Raw genomic sequence first — 19669 nt, forward strand, 5'->3', positions numbered from 1 at the left:
CGGATCTAGAGAGCGGGTGGACAAATTTGTGTGGGCTTGCATTCCATGCCAATCGGCGAGTCCAGTGGAGAGAGAGCCACCCATTCAAGCCATGGAGAGGAGTGAATGCCTTTCTTGCGGTGACGTACCTATCCCGAGGTGGAGCTGGTTGAGTCCACGGCTAGTGACCACACCACACCATCTTGGCCATGGAGAAAATGTTTGCCACCCATGGTTTCCCCCTGGAGATCTGTTTGGATAACTGGTCGCCGTTCCAAGGGCAGCAGTTTGCTCGATACTGTGAGGAAAGGGGGATAAAGCACCGGAAAGTCACCCCACTCTGGCCCACGGCCAATGGGGAGGTGGAACGCTTCATGCGGACACTTAACAAAATCTGCATATCGCTGAATGGAGGGGGAAGACCTACGGCACAGCCTGTTTGACTTTCTGCGTGAGTATCGCACGATCCTGCATCAATCTACGGCGGAGGCCCTCTTTAAACGGGTACCCCGAGGACTGTTGCCCGAAGTGGAAGGTCGGTGTCCGGGTGAGATCGACAACAACCGTGTGCGAGCAGAAAGGGCTGCCCGGAACGAGAGTGAGACTGCTCGGCGAAGATTACCGGAGAAGGCGATTGCAGTGAGGGACACCATGCTGGTGCGAAATAGGAGGCCAGAAGGAAAACTGTCGTTGCCCTATGAGGCGCAGCCGCTGGGGGTGACCCACGTCAAAGGGTCTATGATCACTGCGGCCAATGCACAGGGAACTGTCACGAGGAATGCTTCGTTCTTCAAGCGCATAGAGGCGGCGCCAGACCCGCAAGAGAGCGTCATGCAGGGGCCCGAACAGGACGCAGGATCGTCATCGAGGGACGATGGACCGCCCGAGACTCCAGGGACACCAGAGGTGCCCACAGCTGAGGCACGCAGGTACCAGAGCCAGGCGGGGCGCAAGACGCTGCGGATGTTCCAGGACTTTATTATGGACTCTACCTCGTAACCGGTGAAAGACTGTTAAAGTTTGAATTACCGTTGTTAATTGCATAAGTTGTCATGGTTTCTTGTTTGGGGGAAAAAGGAGGGATGTTGCGTAGTGATTACGCCGTTAACACGCATGCGCGAGCGAGGCTTGTGCATGCGCAGTGTGAATAAAGACGGTCCTCCGGCAGTTCGAGCAAGGGACCTGAGCAGAACACACGCTTCCTGCATGGTTCCTGGTGTGGGTGTGCCTGAGTGCCGGTGGGGGCCCTCGGCAGCCCCCACCATCAAACACCCCCGGGAATTTCATAAGTCGGCTTCCCTACCTATGGGGAAATGTAGGTCTCCGGATTTACCAGCGGAAATCTCCCTCCCAGGTGGCTCTGGATGTTGGCATGTATGGCACGCTGTATGAAGAGCTGACATTTTAAACATGAAAGGGTAACTTGCCCCATGACCCTTTTGCTTTAATTGCTGCCTACAAGGCAGCCTTTTATCTAACAAAAGAGTTGTAAATCCGAGCCCTCATATTCGGGAGAGCTCTTCAGCTCTCAGCCACGATGCTCTCTCTCGGGTTCCTGCCTTGCAATGATGACGTGATGTTGAAAGTAGTAGGCTGATGCCCCGGCTGAGGCTCAGTGTAAGCATAATAGATCCACAGATAACTTCTTTAGAACTCTGTGAGTAAATCACAGACTTCCGTAACGTGCAATTCACATGAGTACTAAGAGGAGGCGGGCGTGCTTCAGAGGCGAGCTTGACATTAAGACGTCCACAGTAAGAACGTAACGTGAGCTCACGTGATGATAGAGAGGAGGAGCTTTGATAGGGTCCGTTCCTCGGATGGGAATTAGACACTAAAGACACTCTCTTCGGGACAGGCGCGGGCCGCGCCTCTGTTGCTCAGTAAATCTGCAATCCACTGAATGATTGTTTATTCGTCTGCGGGGCAGCTAAAACGTAAGTTCAGGCGCGTTACTCTAACCGTAATTGACTTGTGTCGGAGTGTTTGTGTTGTGTTTGCCGATTTCAGCGCACGGCAGTGGGGGCCGTGGGGGCCGGGGCCATTCTCTCAAGTGATAATATGAGCGTGACGCTGAAAAGTTTCGTGATCGCCTTATTTACCCTCCTAATTATTGCTTTGTTGTGCAACTGTGGTATCGGATGGCGGGGTCTCATGGGATTCTTTTTGGAAAGCATTGTAATCTATTACTTTAGCCTATTGGCGTCAGTTCAAGGGATCAAAAACTACAAGTCCCAGAATGCATCATTGTTCATAATGTCCCATCGCTGGATTTTGTGACATGGACCAGAGCTCTTGAAGCTTTACAATTCCACGCGTAAGAGTCGCCCAGTCCTGTTTTTTTCATTCAAGTTCTGGGACTGTAGTGCTCAATTTATAATGGAAAATGTCTAAGTTCTAGACCCAGAATTGCATGAAAAATCGGCCTGTGGCTTTCTCCCTTCTGCAATTGGGTACACTTTTTTTTTTTTTTTAACTCATACTAGTAATCTACAACTTGAAGTGAAAATGAAACCATATCCAGCAGTGGCATTGCCTTGGCAGAATCGAGCCTAACTTAAACGGGCACTTCTTTGGAGTATGATCCTCGTTTTACCTTAACGATTCGTTTACGTTTCATAGTCTGATTATTGAAAACATGGATCTCCTCAAATTAATTCTGAATACAAATGTTTAATCGGCACTGAAATTCTAAACTACTGCTTCTTACCAAAGCTTTGGCAATTAGCCATTATAAATATTCACAGCAACAACTGGTCAAGGAAGGTTTACTGTGCATGGGTATGTTCCTGGATACAGAAGATGTTGCTGCCCGTTATATTCAGCCACAACTGGTTCGGGACCGCTTACTGTACATGGGTATGTTCTTGGATACGTTTCTGGCCATGTAGTAATTTCATCTCCACATTACAAACCACTCTTGAAAGAAAATTGGTAAAACCAGTATTGTCTCTCTTTATATGTGATTAACTGAACATGGTTGTTTTCGATGGATGAGTGGGTGAACGTTCGATGACTGGGTGAATATGGTTGGTTGGATTGTGTGAGTATGGTTGGATGAATGATTGGATGGACATGATTTGGGCTGGTGGAATATATAGGGTTTGAAATTGTTAGGATCTGCTTGCCTCTTGGTTTTACGCTAGAATTACCTGGTTAGCTTGACAGCATTGGCAACTAGGAGCAACTACTGAATTCTTGGTGCCAAATTTGTGTGTTTTAGCAGTGTATGTATAACTGAGCATTAGGGCACGTACAGAAGACATTTGAAGCATAATGGGTAATGAGTAACGGACAGAGTCAAGTTTGCCACTCATGTGGAAGTTAGATTTGTTGCATACTATGTAAAGGCTCCTGTTAACTGGATAATATCCCACTTTTTCTTACTTCACAAGTGGGGCTGAACCTGCAAATTGGCTGGTGCCACATGGCTTAGATTTGGTACTAGGGCCGCAAAGCATTATTCTTATGGGAGGCACGTTCATCTCTCTGTAGACGCTACTTCGAAAGTGCCCTTGAGACGTGAAATAACGCAATGTGAAGCTAAGTGGGGCAGCATGGTGACAGTACACCGAGAGGCCACAGAGGAAGTATATCTAATGCAGAAATCTAGAAGATGCAAAAAAACGGGCTACCATGTTTAACGGGAGCCAAGAAATGTCATCATAAGCACTGTGACCCCTGCTTGGTTGCACTGTGCAGCTTAAGACTTAAGCTTATGCTACATTGTACCATAATAAACGTTCGACCGACTGGCGTTTTCTTTTCTTTTCTGGCTTCTGCCTCAACTAAGTAAGCTTTTGATGTAAACTGAGCATTTAGGAAAACAGCATCATACTGGTGTGGTAGTGACTAATCTTTTGAAGGGCTATTTGTCAAAAGCCTGTACAGCGATCTGGTATTTTGTACTTGGGGCAGGCGAGCAGAGGACTATTTAATCTGCTTGAAACCTGTGGTATGTTTAATTGAAAGAACATTAACCTCAGTATGTTTATAGGATAAAAAAATCTAGTATTTTATTGATGACATGTGTTTTCAGTAGCTTTTAACAGAGGTTTTTTTTTTAAACATATCTTTATTATTTTCATTAGTCGTAACACAACAAAAGGAACGAAATTTGTACTAACTTTTCTCCCGCAACTCACCCTTCCCCCTCCCTGGGACCTTGGGACTTAATTCGTGGATGTCTTTATGCATTGAAAATGTCCGTGACCTTTATGTTGTGGGGGCACCATTGTTCCATAAAGTCTGACTGCAAGTGTTCCAGAACCCCGCCCCATTCTTCGGTGAACCTGCTCTTAGTGCCTTGGATTATGTGTGTGACTTTTTCCATTGCTAGCTGCGCCCATACTTTTTGAAGCCACATAAATATTAGCGGGGTATCCTTCTTTTTCCAGTTTTGAGCAATTGTTGTCCATGCTGCGATGAGAAGTCCCATAAAACTTCTCCGTTGTGCTTTCGTGTAGCTTCTTCTTGTAGTGTCATCTCCCATGCCACACATCCATACGCTCTCATCTAGTTGTCCCACATCTGGAAATATCTTACCCATTTCTCCTTTAACTTCTTCCCAGAACGGCACTATCCCTTTGCAGGCCCACCAGATGTGTTTCCATGTCCCTACTTCTCCGCATTCCCTCCAGCATAGGTTAGATGTTCCTGGGAACATAGTGTGTAGCCTCTCAGGCGTGTAGTGCCACTGAGTCACTGTTTTGATCCACATTTCTCTCATCTGCACCGCTCTTGTCAGTTTGGAGATCTGGGCCCACATGTCCTCCCACTGTTTTCTCGTTAGTTCCCTTCCCAGCGTTTCCATTTCTTTGCCCCTGAGTTGGTTGTAATGTATTTCTCAAATGGGGTTAGGGTTCTCGTAGCCGCCTTCGCTATTTCGGGAGTTTTTAGCCAGTGCTTAAGTTGCTCATAAGTATATCTATTCCGTGTGGTTCTTATTGGGAGTGCGAGGCATGATTCGTATTGAATAATTTCATTGTTGCAGAACATTTCCCCTATTTTCGTTATGCCAGCCTCCTCCCATTTGTCTGATGTTCCTTGCTCCATCCCTGGCGGAAACTGCGGGTTCCTCCATATGGGTGTGAATGGGCCTGTTGTGTTGGTCATTGCGCCCTTTCTTGTTTGGATGTCCCATGCCTCCAGGGTCGTGCTCAGTATAACGCTGATCCCTATGTTGGGGTCCCTGTGTTGTTTCTGCTTCCAGAGTAATTCCACTAGTGGGGTTCTAGCCACCGCCCTATCTTGTGCAGCCCATATCTGTTGTGGGTCTTCTCCCAGCCATTCCCGAAGCACCTTCAATTGGGCCGCATGGTGGTATTTTTGAAAGTGGGGCAGTGCCATCCCTCCTTCCCTAGTTGACGAGGTTAAGACCGCCCTAGATAGCCTCGGAGTTTTCCCTTTCCACACAAAGACTGAGACTACCCTCAGGAGTGATTTGAAGAATGAGCGGGGGATCCCCACCGGCAGGGCTTGGAAGTGGTATAGGAGCCTTGGGAGTATGGTCATCTTTACTGCCTGAATTCTACCTCACCATGATATCAGCAGTGGGTTCCATCTTTCTATGTCTCTTCGAACGCTAGCAAGTAGCTGCGGGTAGTTTTTACTGTACAGTTGGTCTACCTTGTGTGTGAGAGTGATTCCCAGGTATTTAATACCCTCCTTTGCTATCTTTAGGTTGAGTGCCCTTGCTTCTCTCCTAATTTTATCCACGTCACCTGCTAGTATTAGAATTTCTGATTTGTTTCTGTTAATTTTTAGCCCCGAAATGGCCCCGAAAGTTTCTAGCTCTCCCATTGCTGCAGCCAGTGATCGGTCCGGCTCCTCTAGTGCCAACAGCATATCGTCCGCATATGCGGTAATCTTGTGTTGCATGCCTGCCATCTCTATCCCTTTAACATCCGCAGCTTCCCTAATTTTCATCAGTAGTGGTTCAAGGAATATAGCATATAATAGGGGAGAGAGTGGGCACCCTTGTTTAGTTCCCCGAGAAATATACACCTTTTCCGATACCTCCCCATTGATGGCCACCCTGCATGTTGGGGCATTGTAGTTTGCTTTTATTCTGGCAATAAAGTGTTCCCCAAATCCCATACATTGAAGTGTCTTAAACAACATGGACCATTCCACCCGGTCAAATGCTTTTTCGGCATCAAGTGCCAGGAGGATTGCTGGGATTCGCTTTATACCAATCTTTTCCACCAGATGGGTGACCCTTCTGAGATTGTCGTGTGTTTGTCTCCCTGGGATAAAGCCTGATTGATCTAGGTGAATTAGATTAGGAAGTAACGGGGAGAGCCTAGCTGCTAAGATTTTGGTGTATATTTTGGCATCTACATTTATCAATGATATTGGTCTATAAGAGGCAGGGGAGGAAGGGTCCTTCCCTTGTTTGTGAAATACCAGGACCTTCGCTTCGTTCATGGAGGGGGTCACATTGCCACTTTCTTTAAAGGAGTTAAATAATCTGGTTAGAACCGGGTTCAATTGATCCGCATATTTTTTATAAAATGGGGCCGTATAGCCATCCGGGCCTGGGGCTTTATTTTTCGGTAGTTCATTTATAGCTTTTCTTACTTCTTCTTCCATTATGGGGTCTTCTAAGGCCTGCTTGTCTGCCGGTGAAATTTGCTGGAATGTGAGGGATTTCAGATGTGTCCTGTGTGTCTGCCCCCGGTTGGTCTGTGGTATACAGCTTCTGATAGTATTCTCTGAAGGCTTCCCCTATGTCTTGTGTACGTGTAGAATGTTCCCCTTTCATATTTGTGATACTTTTGATTGTCATGTCTTTCTGTTTGGTCCGCAGTTGTCTCGCCAGCAACTTATCTGCTCTATTTGCTTTTATGTAGTACCTTTGTCTTAAGTATAGAAGGCTCCTTTCCGCTCCCTTTGTGCGCAGCGTTTCTAGCTGGCCCTGCGTGTGTCTAAGAGTCCTCTGAAGTTCCCTGGAGGGTTGTGTCAAAATTTTCCCTTGTATCTCAGTAATTGACCTTTCCAATTCCTTTTCCCACTCTGACCTCTGTTTCTCCCTCGCCATTTTTAGTGCCATTAGTTTCCCTCGGATCACTGCTTTTGAACGCCTCCCAGACTGTGGAGGTAGATACCTCCCCAGTGTCGCTGTCCGTGAAGTATTCATCTATCATTCCCCTTATGATTTCCCCCGTGACCATGTCCTGGATTATGTCCTCCGGCAGTCTCCACCTCCACAGCCCCCTAGATTTCCCCTGTAGTTTCATATCGAGCCACAAGGGTGCGTGATCCGATAGTGCGATTGCCCCCTTTTCCACCTCCTGAATTCTGCCCATGAGGCCCACCGAAGCCCATAGGTAGTCAATTCGTGACATCGAGTTGTGAACATGTGAGAAGTAAGTGTATCCATGTTGGTCCCCCCTGAGTTCCCTCCATACATCACTCAGGGCCATCTGATCCATTTGCTGCTTAAGTCTTTTCGATGGAGTCCCCTGACTGTGCCCCTCCAGTACTTCTGTCTCTTTGTGGGTCCCACGCCATATTCAGATCTCCTCCCAGGATCACTTCCCCTCTTGCAAAGGATTCTAATTTGTCCAGGGTGTCTCTTAGAAAGCTGTCCTGTCCCACATTGGGCGCATATACTGACGCTAGGGTAATCCTCTGTCCCTCCAGCAACACATTTGCGAACGCATACCTCCCCTCCTTATCTGTGACGTAGTTCTCCAGTACGGCGTCCCTTCCGTTCCTCATTGCTGTTATGACTCCCGCCCTCTTGTCTGTGGCGTTAGCCTGGGCCCATATTGTATATCCCCTTATCCTAGCCTTTTGTTTGTCTTTTGCTCTTATATGTGTTTCTTGTAGAAGGAGGTCCGCCCCTTCCCTTTTGAATAATTTCTCCATTTTCACCCTTTTTGCGGGGTGATTCATCCCTCTTATGTTGTAGGTCACTATGCGTATCTTCCCCATTTTGTTAGGCAAATGTTCAGAGTACTTGACATCCATTCTTTCTCCGCTGCCCTCTGGCTGCTGTCCCGATCCCTCATTCCCCGCCCTCTTAACTCTCCCCCCCCCCCCCCCAACTGATAACCAGAACTGAACCAAACTTGTTGCCCCCGAGTAGGGCAAGGGTTCCTACTGATGCCAGGGCGTTGCGCCCAAGGCTCCCTGCCCTCCTTCCTCTCGGGGATTGTGTGTGTAGGGACTCCTAAACCCCACATAAATGTCTTATCTTACCCGATTCCAAGCCGAGTGGTCCATCCCGGGCCGCCTTCTTCAGTTCTTGTGCAGCAGCTGTGTTCTCTCCCGCCCCCTTCCCCTGAGTTTGATGCATTGTCGCTTGGCGCCCTCCGTTATCACTGTGGCTTTTCTTCTATTTATGTCTGCTTCCCCCGATTTTCTCTTCCTTTGGATGGTCTATTGCGCTTGATCGTTTCCCATCCTTTAGGTCTTCTCCTTTGCTCTCCGCTGGGTGCCGCCTGTTCCACTTCCTCCGTATCGCCCCTAAGGTCCATTATGCTGAGGCCTTCTTCCCAAGTGGTAGCTCTCCGTTGTTTCCCTTCCCATGTAAACATCAGCCCGAATGGAAACGTCCACTTGTATCGGATTCCTTTCGCCTGTAGGGCCTTGACTAGTGGGGCCATCGCCCTTCTCTTCTGCAGTGTGCTCAATGCCAGATCTTGGTACAGTTGTATTTCTTGACCATTCATTCTAATGTGATCCATATCTCTGGCTTTCCTCAGGATTTGTTCTTTTTGCAGGTAGGAGGTAAGTGCCACCAGGACGTCCCTCGGTCTCTCCGCCGGCGCCCCCGATCTTTTTGGGCCGACCCTATGGACTCTGTCGACTCCGATTGTGTCTGGCTCCGCTGCTTCTATGATGTTGCTGAACACTTCCTTAACTGCCGACATTAGGTCTCTGTCCTGTACTGTTTCCGCCATATTTTTGATGCGGATGTTGGAGCGTCTGGAGCGGTTCTCCAAATCCTCGCACTGGATCTCTAGGTTATGGGTGAGTCTCATCAAATGTTCCTGGGTTTCACTCGTCTGCTGCGTTTCCTCATCTATCCCTTGGAGCGTTCTTTCCAGTATATCGGTTCTTTCCTCCAGTTTCGCCACATCGATCCTGAGGTCTTGGACCGCTTGTTTCATGTCGTTTTTCATCGTCGTGAACTGTTCCTGTACGGAGGACATGAATTTTTCTTGGAGTTCCTGGAACCATGATTGCATGTCATCCCTGGATGGGGGTTGTACGGGGGTCGCCTGTGCCATTTCGTCCCTTTGTTGGTTGTCTTGCGGCCTTCCCTTCGCTTGTGGCGTGGAGTCCGCCGACCACAGTTGCAGGATACTTGCGTCTTGCTTTGGGGGGAGCGTGGTCTGCTGGGAGGCACTATTTTTACTTTTGGCCCTTGACATGTTATGATTGTCTCTTGGTATATGTGGGGGCTTCTTATGGTCCCCTGTGTGCTTAGTGCTGTGCCCCCCCTGTAGCTCAAGAGGGTGTCTTCTTGGTTCGCCCCTGGGCGTCCTGTCCAATACGTCTATGCCTGCATTGGGTCTGCTCAGGCGGGTCCTCTCTTCCCTAGGTGTGTTCCTTTCCTCGTGTAGCTTTACTGTCTTGGCCTTGGGGGTTCCTTTCTATGGTCCCACCGCTCAGCTGGGGTTTCCTGTGACTTGTAGCTGGGTATACTCGCCTACTGGTTGTGTCCTCTGTCTGTGGGGTCCTAGTTCAGCTCTTCCTTTTGGAGTCTGTATAGTCTGAAGGGGCTGTATATCTCCCTGCTGCAGTTAGATGTGGCGGCGCCTGGTGGGATCCCTCTACTTGGGTAATGTTACCCCTCCTTCACGCTGCTCCAGTCCCTTCTGGGGGGGGGGGGTCTCTTCTCACCGGGTTATTGTGGTCCCCTCACTCTCTCCCCCTTCCTTGGTGCTCGCCGACTTTCTCCGCTACTGCCCCGTGGTCCTGGGGGTCTCGCTCGTGACTCGGTGTCCCTGTGCCCTTGGTTCTGGTCTCCGGGCGTCTTCTCTGCGGCTCTCTTACTCTGAGAAGGGTGCTGGGGGTCGGGGGGCCGGTCTGATCGTTCTGTTGCCCGCTGTTGCCGCCACCCGTGGTCCGGTTCCCTCTGGGGTGGGGGGGGCGATGCCTCCTCGGTACTCCTGGGAGGGGTAAGGAGTCGCCCCCACTGCTTCTGTGCCTTCTCCTAAAGCTCCGTTGCTGGCGGTCTGCCCCCTCCGCTCCACTGCGGCGGGAATCTACCGATGGGGGAGGGGAGAGTTCCCCGTAAAGTGCCGTCCACGGCGTTCGGCGCCCCGCAGTCGTGCTCCCTATCGTCTGGAGCTCACGGGTGGCGTTGGGAGTGGTGGTCCACTCGTGTGCTGCGCTGCCTTCGCTTCGATTTGTGCTAATTTAGGCGGCCCGGTACGAGCGCGGCTTAGACGCAGCTCGTCTCCGCGGCGGCCATCTTGGAATCAGGTTGTTTTTTATTGACCCTTTTTTAACAGAGGTTGTTTTTATTGACCCTTCTTTCTATCCAAATTGTCACATGTGTAAAGCAAATGCACAAGCTACAGAGGTCCACCATTGGTGAGACTGAGTCTACTGGGTGGATGTGCTAATTCAGAAGCTGCAAAATGTGACATTTGAACTTGCCAAATTTGCCAGGCCAGCCTAAATGGGGAAATCTGTACCTTGAATGTTGAGAGAAATAGGTTTAGTGAAAAGAGCTAACAGACGGTCTCTTTTTTTAAATAGTACTAATGGCTATAGTTAAGTTTAATATCCGAAGGAGTCATTTAGACCAAATTTAAGTTTTGTGTGGGGAGGTAATTGTGATTTGAAGGACACATTAAGAAGGTGGCTTGGACTTTTTTACTTTGTGTAAGTGTGATGTCGATGCAGTGAAAAAGGTGACGACTAGTGCGTGTCGTATTTTTTTTCCTTCTTTTTTAGTAATTTATTTTATAGTCGGAATGGTGTAAAGGGTTGAACTATTTTCCACAAATATGTGAAGGCGACCGAGCATCGTAAAGAGGCCCCAACGAAGCCAGGTGGTTGAAAGGGGTTCTCCCACCTTTTTTTGAATAATGGGTTTAAATGTTGCATTATGCAGCACATTCTGGGAAACATTGTGGGGAAAAAAGAAACGCCATTGGTAATCGGTTTTATGGGGTAATTCATAAGGATATCCAATAGATACAAGTCACCAACAGTGCAGAGGATCATTTCCCAATGCATTTTCATGATGCTTTTCTCCACAATATATGCCAGTATAAAATACACAGGTGCGGCCAGCATGGAAATGTAGGTCTGTATTCCCATATAAGGGACTTAATCCTGTTTGTTTTGTGCATAATGCTAATAAGAAAACATGTCTAAAATACCTATGCTAGTATCCGCCCATAAGAATATATTCCTGTTGGTTTTGCCATTGAAAATGCCATGCAACAACTAGAACACCTGTTGCTCCTCCAATGCAAGCCATTCTAGACACATAATTACACTCATCATATTTGGTTCATCATAGATGCCCATTAAAAAAATGCCATGCCACAAAAGATAGTATAGCTAGAATGGCCTCACTTAAATGCCAGTCTAGCCACTCAATAACGCTCATCATGCTTGCTTCATTAGAGACTAGCCTAAGTATCTGGCTTTGTCCGGGATGTCGGTTCTCAGATTTCTTTTAATATTCCACCAAAAAAGATGATCAAATATTGTTGTTGCCACAAAGGAAGAACGCGATACAATTTCCAATTTAAATTCTCACATGAATATCATATTTGTATGCTTATTCTGATTATGTGCAGTGTTAACAGTGGTGGCCATTATCACTGCTAAACACACACTGCAAATAATCAGAGTAAGCCTACAAATATGATATTCATGTGAGAATTTAATTTGAGGTAAATAAAAATGTGGTGGTCAATTAATAACACGTATTGAGTTTATTGCAAAAGAAATCAATGAAAAGACTCACTATCTTCTAAAAATAATTGGAAGACATTAAAACGCAAGACCAGTTCAGCACAGACAGCGCGATGATGAGCTCTTTCTAAAAAATTACCTGTAGATGGTGCGTGGAACACGACAAAACATAATGCTAAAAAATCAGAAAAAGTTATTTTTTTTCTCGGGAAAGGGATGACTATCGAGGTAGAAATAGTTGCATTAATTCTGCAATGAAATAAAGAATATTCCAAGAAAAATTCATGACGCCAGACCTCACCGTTCATGAGGAGTTAGGTCCCCAAGATCAATGCCACATACAAACCCACAAACGTAACTACTTTGTGTGTGTGTGTGTATATATATATATATATATATATATATATATATATATATGTGTGTATATATATATATGTGTGTATATGTTTTACTGGGCATCTATAATATTTCATCAATCTCCCCTCCCCTGGGACGGCACAAACCCAACACAAACACACATCCATTCACACAGTGTATTCATTTCAAAAAGCATTCACTCATTCACACACCATTCACTTGCTCGGTCCCTGATGCTTGCAACCAACCATGCATACATCTTTTATTTGCTCGTTCTCACACTCATATGTACACACATAACATACACACACAACTTTACATTTTAGACTTGGCTCAGCCTCGGTCTGGATTCTGTTCCTCTCCAACACTGCCTCATGTGACAAGGCTCCTCTGGCACCTGCATGCATGAAAAGGAAGCACAGAGCCCTTCTGGTTCCTACACCTGTGCACAGGAGCCAGAATGCAAGTTTTAGTGCCCCCTCACTAATTGGCGTTCAGTTCCCCAGCCTGCATCCCCAATGAGCCATGCAAGGCTGGGGAAGCAAACCCCAGTCTTGCATGGTCCATTGGACATGCGTGCCAGGGGACATAAACTGTCAAAGGGAAACCATGTTTACCTTTGAAAGTTTAAACCACGGCTCCTCCATAATAGGCCAGGGTATGGGTGGTTTGGGGCACCCTCTCCCCTTATGGGTGTGCCACCCCTGAAAGGTGGCAGATTAACGGCAACTAGAACTTGAAACTCGTGGTGGGGAATCATTCGATAGGGTAGAATGAAGTTTTCTGGCAGGTATTCTGATTGGGTTTGGCTTAGGAAAGGGGTATGGTTAAACGATCACAACAATGTTCACACATTCCTGTCAAGGTAAAAATCAATGGACACCATTCTGATGAATTTTCTCTCTTTAGTGGAAAACTGCAGGAGTGCCCAATGTCTGCCCTACTGTTGGCATTAGTGTTGTTGGAGCCCTGGGCACAGGCAGTTGAGGTGAGCAGGTGCATCTTGGATGTGGGTTATGGGGGAGGATGTACAAGGCATCCTATTTTGCCAATGCTCTGTTTCTCCAGATCAGAGGTTATGCTTCCAACCCCGATGAAGCTCCTCACAAGATGTCATTTGGCCAGAGACTTCAAAGTTAATTTTAGACAGCCCCAAACTGCCTCTCATTACCACTGCCTCAGATCGAGCAAGTGGGGGAACCTCCTGTGTGGCTACTTTTCCTTCACTGCTTGCTAAAATACCGCAGGACTTGCGTATGTGGAGTGGGTGAATTCTCGGTTGAAAAATCTTCACTATGCCTTTAAAACACTGCCAATACAGGTTCTGGTAGGGCCTCTTCTCGCTTTACTGGGAGGGGTTATGTGCTTTGTCTGGAGGGAAGAAGACTGCAAGTATCCAAAAGGACAGAATTGTGAATATTAGCATGTTAAATGTCATGTAACCCACTAACCAAAAAAGCGTAACGTTTCTGCATACTTATCTCACTCAAACTCACACAACCATCTCTCGCACAACAACCCGTACGCATTTACAACACTGCAACACCACAAAAGCCGCACCAACAGCACACGAAGACTGACATCGATCCGATACTCGCACCAAAGCTCAGCTCCCGGTGTATAGCGAGTTGAAGCTGCCAACAGAACACCACTCCTCTCACTATCATACTTCCTCTTCACCTTATTCACCCATCCCACCTTCTCGTTTGCAGATCTGCCAGAGCGCCTGGGGACCAACTCCGTTGGTGACGGTGCGCAGTACCAATACCTTTTTAACGTTTTATTTTCCCTGTGTCTAGGGAGGGTCCTTGTCTGCCCTCATTTGTTGAAGCACTTTGCGGCTGTACTGTTGCAAATTACTAGGCAACGGTTGAACCCATACTCTGGTACAAAATGGAAGTTGATGTAGCAGGGAGCTCACTTAGGTATGTATTCTGGATGCCTCCAAAGGACAGACCTTTGGCAGTGTAGAAGTTTTGCTCAAGTAGGACAACAATGGTGTACTAACCTCTGATCTGGAGAAACAGAGCATTGGCAAAATAGGATGCCTTGTATATCCTCCCTCATAACCCACACCCAAGATGCACCTGCTCACCTCAACTGCCTGTGCCCAGGGCTCCAACTGAAAAACTTAGAGGACTAGGGTTTTTTTGAAAACAGGGGAGAGAGGCTTAAATCAGTGCCCTATACAAAATGTTTAAATTACCAAAAAATAGTCTTCACTCCTCTGAGGCTCACCCTTTGAGATCTAGATTCATCTATGGGGAGACATTAAGAACTGTGTTTCTCGATTGCAACAAATGACACTACAGTCATGATTGAAAAAATATATGTATCTCTTTTTATTTTATTCTTACATTTGTATTAAAAACCATTTAATAAAAATAGTAAAAGAGGACGGTATAACACCCGTCGCACCTTCTAGTATGCTAAACAACAACCATTGGACAAAAACAGTAAAACAGGTTTGTAAACCAAGTGTGTTCTAGAGAAACGGTCCTAGAATAGGACCTAGAAGAAAACAGAAAACCAATTACCATAGACAAGAAAGTAACTGTTAGAATTACAGGACAAAACTAATCAATGTATACCAGAAAACAACCATGTGACATGAAAAAAAATGCAACAATAACATGTAAGATGAAACACACAATTGATGTCAAATCTTAAAATCTATATTGTAATGTTTAGACATTTACTATAGTTCTAAGTGCGTAACAGCTATAAATGCCTTATTAGACTTGTGAAAGCATTCTCACAAAAAAACATTAGCCCGACGTGTTTCATTCCCATTGACCTTAGATAGGATAAGTAACGGGAAATTCTTCAGGGGGTGATGTTACAAACATCAGGTAACATGTCAATAACTAGAAAGATGGCGTATACATTTTGTGACGCTTGATGCAAAACCGAGGAGAGCAGCTCATTAGGGGTGACTTCTTTAGTTGTGAAGTAACGACCTAAGGAATGGAAGGGGAAACGGCAGACCAAATAAGTTGGATGCCTTCAGAACAAATATTGGTAATAGTGGTTTGTATACCCTTTATATCTATTTGCAGATAAGGCTTACCTGACTGCCGACTTATAAGTAGTAGCAGCGATAATCACACAATCTGCTTCAGTAGGATGTTTTCTCTTTAAAAGAAAGTAAGGCAACAGGGGGCTTAATAAAAATGGCAAGGACTGACTAGATATTATTAGCCTGGGAAAACCGCTTTTTTACATGTAAATTTTAAAATGGGAAACTAAATGCTTCTAGGTTTTATGTGGTTCACCAATCCGCAATGTTTTGTCAAAACCACATAAAATACATAAAGAGTTGCTGATGGTGTTAGCTCTCTTATTAAACTTATTTAAAAAAAAGTGAAAGTCTGTGTCTGTGGGTTGGTGACAACGTTATCGATGGAACCAAAAGGAAAAACCAATTGGATTGTTTGCCATAGTTTTACAAATCTTTAAACCCAACACTGCGAAACAAAAAATGCACCGGACCGGCAAAGACCGATAACGTTGGGACAGTAGAACAAAAGTCGAAAGGATAAAGCACACTGGGCTGACCTTTTCATGTGCTCCTTGGTGCTTATTTTGCACTCGAAATGCGAGTTGTTAGAATAGCCGCGGTTACCAAAGCATATGCGGAGAAGTGCTTTGATGGAAGCTTGCACGTTCCTTGTTCCGCCTAGTGGCAAAGACAAAACCGCGAAGCGCGGGGTCAGACCAAAACGGATGTAAAATGGTACGGTTTCCAACATGACAGTTGGGGGGTCACTCTGAACGGCATGTTAACGTTGATAATGACGACTTCTGTACTTATAGTGTGATATTAACACTGGATGTGATTGTTCTCCCGATCTCTCCTTAGTCGTGTGTCTGTAGCAAGACCACGTGACTGTATTTTGCTGCGACGCTTCTAATACTCATACGGCTGGAGCATGGAAACTATCCAGGGCTCCAACACCACTAATACCAACAGTAGGGCAGACATTGGGCACTCCTGCAGTGTTCCACTAAAGAGAGAACATTCGTCAGAATGGTGTCCATTGATTTTTACCTTGACAGGAATTTGGGAACATTGCTGTGATCATTTTACCATACCCCTTTCCTAAGCCAAACCCAATCAGAATACCTGCCAGAAAACTTCATTCTACCCTATCAAATGATTCCCCAACACGCGTTTCAAGTTTTGGTTGCCGTTAATCTGCCACCTTTCAGGGGTGGCACACCCATAAGCGGAGAGGGTGCGCCAACCCACCCATACCCTGGCCTATTATGGAGGAGCAGTGGTTTAAACTTTCAAAGGGAAACATGGTTTCCCTCTGACAATTTATGTCCCCTGGCACGCATGTCCAATGGACCATGCAAGACTGGGGATGTTTTGCTTCCCCAGCCTTGCATGGCTCATTGGGGATGCAGGCTGGGGAACTGAACGCCAATTAGTGAGGGGGCACTGAAACTTTTCTGGCTCCTGTGCACAGGTGTAGGAACCAGAAGGGCTCTGTGCTTCCTTTTCATGCATGCAGGTGCCAGAGAAGCCTTGTCACAGGAGGCAGTGTTGGAGAGGAACAGAATCCAGACCGAAGCTGAGCCAAGTCTAAAATGTAAAGTTGTATGTGTATGTTATGTGTGTACTTATGAGTATGTGAATGAGCAAGTAAAAGATGTATGCATGGTTGGTTGCAAGCATCAGGGACTGAGCAAGTGAATGCTGTGTGAATGAGTGAATGCTTTTTGAAATTATTACATATGGGTCATACATGGCAATCCACTTTATTTCATTGGGATGTAAAGGCAGGGATTTTGATTGTTGGCAACAAGTTTGCTGTGAATACGTGTCGCATATTTGCGGGCTGAGGCATTAAATCATTCACAGTGTAAGAACTTCTTTGGCTTGGGTGGGATGGTGAGCAGCAGCATGAGAAGAAGGCGTTGAATATTACATAATGGCAAACTATCATCGATTCTGCCTCATGTTGATTTTCGGAAACAGATTTTTGCTTCCCCTTAGAATAAGGGCTTTATTTGTAGGCTGCATGTTCTTCTGTCTGATGCTGATTGAGGGGCTCCCATGACCCATACCTGCGTCTGGCATAAAGTGGTAGTGGTTGAACTTGCTACAGAGGATTGGCATAAGGTATGGTTGAGGGCTTATAGATCTCCTGTATATATAAAGAGGAAAACCTGAAGACGGCTCTAATGTGGTATAGAATCCTGGTAGTGCTGAGCCATTGTGCTGGAGGATGTGAGGGTCAGCGGGTACGCTTCTACGTATTTGGGGGCACTCCACCATCCCCCCCAGCATATGATATTTTGGTACCAGGTGTAGCATGAACTTGAAGTGATCAGTGATGGGCGACTTCTGAGAGATACATCCATTTGTTTATGTATGCCTATAGATGAGGGATTTTCTTCAAACAAGCCATACAGTCAGTAATATGTTGTCCATGGGCTTGTTGGCTGCCTGCGTACTGATTGCTGGCTTGTGGAAATCACCTAAGGTTATCAACATTTTGAATTGGATATTAAAATGTGGTGTATTGTTTTTAATGAAAGAATGACGCATTCTTTGCATGGTCAAATGTCAGTTCTTTTTGGGGGGGGGGGATAGATCAGGGCCCTTTTTTGGACTTTTTAAAATGAACAATAAGGATTTGACATGCCCTACAAGGCTGTGGGTCTTTGGCTTTTTGGACGACTAAGTACTCCTGGTGTAACTATGCTAGCCAAAGTGGTAGGCTGATGTATTTCGATCTATCATCGTTAAGAGGCATTGTAAGTGAGTTGCTTACTTTGCAGTACTTTACCACACATAATTGTGTTTCTTTACCACCTGTGCACTAAAATGCTTATATGGACTACTTTTGGCGTGGAGATTTGAGGGGGGGGGTGATTTGGGGTTAATGGGCTTTGACGTGACGATTGTGCATTTGATAGTTGCAGTCCATTTGAACGTTGCAATTCTGTACAATTTGTGAAATGTTCAAGAAAACCTCTGATCACCCCCACCGCCACAAAATGAGCAAAAAGACAGAAGTGATCAAAATCTAATCCAACAGTTGCTTTTCGTTTTTTGTAGGGTTGCGCTCCTTTCTCTAAAGTCGTTTTAAAATATGCGAGGGTTTCACGCTGGTGCAGCTTGGTTTTAGGGGTGTTCAAGAGTTGGCCATGTTTGGCTGGTAATTAATAGCCTGACTGTTGGAAATGGTACACCTTAGTTTGAACTGCTTTTGTTTTCGACATTTACACAACTGAAGAAAAGGAGCAACCTGTGTAAATCAAACACTGGGACTGTCGGTTCTTAAATATGATTGTTTGGTTTGTTTGCAGATCGTTGGGATACAATTTTACTTTTTAAGCCCCATTACATTCTGGTACACAAGCACTGAGCTAATCGCAAAACAATAAACACAATAACACAGATGCCAGACGTAAACTTCAGTGACGTTCAGAGACAACAGTGAAAGCGGGCAGAATCAGTCTTTTTGTTTACATGACGGCATCATTTTTTCCCTAATATTCTTTGATGTACAGGCGGTGTAGAAATGGACCAGCAATGTGTTTGTGGAGCATGGATGTCTGCCTGGTGCGCATCATTATTCTTCGCTTGTGGAGACCCCAGAGAGGATCGTTTCTAGGTGGTATTGGGTTACCCCGGAGGCAGGGGGTTGTCCTTGTTCTGCTGGTTGACCCCGCCAGCCTTTAAGCGTGTCGCGCATGTTTTAGCAGACTTTCACTGCTGCATGGATGTCTTCTTCAGTTGTTCGGACAATTGGGGGTGAAATGCTTTTATTCTTTGCCTCCTTCAAACCACAGCTGGGACACACCAGTTTCTTTGTGTTTAAGAACACGGTACACCAAAGCACAAAACGATCTTCCTACTTAAGAGTGATTTTAGTCTTTGGGGGGGGGTTTGCGAAAGGGGGGTAACTTAATCACTCAGATAGCACTGGGGTGACTGTGTTGTGCTGTATAGATGTTCTTTCTTTCTACTGCCATAGTTTTCAAAACGAGTTGAACTAAAACACTCTTGACCATGAAGCTGAACCCCATCTGCGGCACTATTTCCTCCTTTTATAAAAACGGATCTTTGCAATTTGTAAGTTATCTTTGTGCTTCGGGCTAAGCAAGAAATGGAATAGGAATTTAGTTGGAAGAGTGCTGTGGCTGGTGCCGTGTTGATGCATGCCTAGTGCAAGAACTTGGGCTCTACCTGCAGGAAGCTTCTAGGTCTTTTTTGGAGATGTCTGCTTGGACCCGGCCTGGGCAGACCATGCGGTTGGTATGTTCTCATCAAGCTTCATGCATGCATGTTGTGTACTTTATACTGATTTCTCCCCCGCCCCTCCCTCCCTCGACTTTTTTTCTTTGGGAAAAAACCAACCAATGACCAATTTAAAACCAAACATTCATAAAGACAAACGAAAAGGGCCATGTCGGTCCG

At 46.0% G+C, this 19669-nt stretch overlaps 1 protein-coding gene across 2 annotated transcripts in view; it reads left to right on the forward strand.

Annotated features, from left to right (window-relative positions):
- Positions 1-1783: 1783 nt before the first annotated feature.
- Positions 1784-19669, forward strand: part of SMAD1 (SMAD family member 1) — a 540132-nt gene continuing 522246 nt past the window's right edge. The window contains exon 1 of one of the 2 annotated variants that reach the window (XM_069631222.1): positions 1784-1916. The gene's annotated coding sequence lies outside the window, so the exon portion shown is untranslated. The remainder of the gene's footprint in view (positions 1917-19669) is intronic. The other variant, XM_069631223.1, reaches the window with a different exon arrangement.

This window comes from Ambystoma mexicanum, chromosome 6q (genome assembly GCF_040938575.1).
Source record: "Ambystoma mexicanum isolate Mex_15411 chromosome 6q, UKY_AmexF1_1, whole genome shotgun sequence".
In the NCBI taxonomy this organism is placed as follows: Eukaryota; Metazoa; Chordata; class Amphibia; order Caudata; family Ambystomatidae; genus Ambystoma; species Ambystoma mexicanum.